The sequence below is a fragment of the Aplysia californica genome, unplaced genomic scaffold (assembly GCF_000002075.1).
Source record: "Aplysia californica isolate F4 #8 unplaced genomic scaffold, AplCal3.0 scaffold00066, whole genome shotgun sequence".
Lineage (NCBI taxonomy): Eukaryota > Metazoa > Mollusca > Gastropoda > Aplysiida > Aplysiidae > Aplysia > Aplysia californica.
Window position 1 is genome coordinate 982394 of NW_004797336.1, and position 2912 is coordinate 985305.

Genomic DNA, 2912 nt, shown 5'->3' on the forward strand with positions numbered 1-2912 from the left:
GGACCCCCCCCCCCCCCCCCCCCCCCCAGACAGACAAGGGATGGTAAAGAAATAACATGATTAGAGAATGTCCAACGAGTGGTGAGTAGTCAGAAGATTCCCGAAAAGCGAATATAACATTCACAGAGTGCACCCTCTGGGGAACCAATTTAGACTCATTCCTGTGAACTCTAGGCTACATGCATACTTGTACATTAAGATTTTTATTTCTATGTAGGGAATTCACCATTTCAGACCAACTGCAATGTCTTTCTTGACAGAAAAAAAACAATTTACAAAAAATGTGTGTACGACTTATGACTAAACGATTATGGTGGGCTTGATAATGTTGAGTTTTGTACTTACCATTGCCTGTCACAAAAAGAACACCAAACACTAGCATTTTTAAGGTCTTGACAACCAGAAACTTTCCTAGAAAGTGTACACGACAAGAACAAATACTTAAAAGACAAATACAGTAGAGACACCTTCCATTAAGACGAGAAATGATAAACATTCCTCGACTACCATGACCTTCAATTTCAACGTTGACAGAATATTTGGCAGATTAGAAGGTCCTATGGATAGCCCTCTCTGGTCATAACAATAAGAGGAGCTCAACTCACTTGAGGCGTTGCTCTTATATGCCCCCCCCCCCCCCCCCCCCCCATTTGAAAAATAAATTATCTTGTAAGTGTTTTACACCCCCATCGACACATTTATGTATCAATTAGGAGACAGGCTGCTTCGACCCAATCTGTCCCATTCGACGGACGATACACAGATTTTTCACACCTCCGCACTTACACACTCATAAACTCTTAGATAGATAGATAGATAGATAGATAGATAGATAGATAGATAGATAGATAGATAGACGGGCGGTTCTTTCACTGGACAAGACCGGCGGCGTCGATCGCTTTTTGTCGACTAGATAGAGGACAACAAAATGATTTCTGTTAACACTTTTCTTCTTTGTTTTAGTAAGGTTTTACGGCGCTCGCAACTGCATAGGGTGATGTGAGCGTCAAGGGGTGGATGTCAACAGAGAAGTCCAAACAGGGTCTGCTCGACTATCAAGGCACCCCGGAAATACCAGTTCATAAGACTGACAAACATACAAAAGAAGTAGGGGAAAAAATGACGATTAGTAATTAGGATGAGGAAACAAAAAGCTGCAGTTCTCCCTATGTTGTTCCGGCACAGGATGAACATGACACTGATAAATGAGCCCCACTTACAATTCTATTGTGCATAAGGACATGTTAATGTCACCCCCCCCCCCCCCTTTGGGAATGGCCTAAAGGGCCCGAAGACACTTCAGCCAGAAGGACTGTCCTGGGGGGGGGGGGGGAGGGGGGAGGACTCTTTCTTCAGTTTCAAGTAAGTCCAGACATATAACTTATCAACGTTTAAAAAGCACTTTGCGGCTAAAGGCGCTCAAAGAAACAAGAGGGGTTCGCTGTTGCGTTGTAGCACTACAGAAACTTGTTCCTTCATCTCTGTTTTTTTAAATAATTATTTCATCAATAATATTTACCATTCAACCAGCCTCTTACTCTAATTATTACTATCAGTGCAGTGCAGCTATTGCTTGTGACTGTAGCTCCAATCTTTGTAGCCTATTGAATTTTAAGTTACCCATTATTATGCTTGGTGTTCTATTCGTTGAATACTTCCGTGAGTTGCTTTACCTGACCCAGACGCCAGGCCAGCTGTGACGAGGACCGAGCAGTGAGAATAATAACAGAGGACACTTTTACGAAGAGAGAGGCACCTTGTTCGGCGGACACTCACTGACAGTCTGGGCTAAACCAATACCATCACCATCCTTGCTCCTCTAATCACCCCTTTTCCACTCTCATTGCAGCCAGACTCTAATTTCTACGTATAATCACATAGACAACACACTCTATGGAACATTACAGCAACTGCAGCAGACCTGCACTTATCACTACATGGCATTGGACAGAAGGACAAGAGCCCAGCTGTTGCTGGATCGATAACTACGTACAATCAGCATTTGACACAGTTCTACTTTCTCTCTCTCTCTCTCTCTCTCTCTCTCTCTCTCTCTCTCTCTCTCTCTCTCTCTCTCTGTGTGTGTGTGTGTGTGTGTGTGTGTGGGGAGGTGTGTGTGTGAGGGAATGGGGGCAGAAAGTGGAGACGAAAGCAGACGACAGAACATTTCTCGAGAGCAGGAAAGGAGATGAAAGGAGACAATTTAGAGAAGAAAAATTTCCGTCGCTATCCGGATTCGAACCCGGGACCTATTGAATGAAAGACGAACACCTTAACATCTAGGCCACAGGAGCCCCCCCCCCCCCCCTGACTCTGCTTACCTGGGCCAACCCGGGCTGAGTGCGACATGTTGTTCTAGCAGAGATAAATGCCAAATGGCAACACTTCTTAAGCCGGGCTCATTAGGATGCAGCAGCTCAGCACAAGACGTAGGCCTATACACTCGACACAGAAGACTTCCTAATGTGGGAACCGAACTCACATCTTCTTCTTTCAAAAGCGAAGAGCCTAAACCTCTACACCACAGACTCGGTTTTCAGTAGAAAAAAAAATGTAGTTGTAGAATCTTTACGCCCGCATCAACACTGTTAGTCAAGCGGCAGGCTGTTTCAAGGCCGACTTCAAAAGCAGAAAGACGGAAATGTTGGACAAAAATTCACCCACATGAAATTCGAACTCACACCTCCTGTATGCAAGATCGAAACCATAAGTAGTTGCCCACCATCAAGCTTACAGGGCGGCCTTTTTTCTTTGGGGGGGGGGGGGGGGGGGGTCTGAAAGTGAAAAAATGACAACCGAAGAATCGAAAAAAGAGAGAGAACAAAATTTAAAAAAACAACGCAAATTTACCCCCCCCCCCCCCCCCTACAGTTTCATACGGCTTGACGTAGAGAAGTTGCCGCTAACCTAAT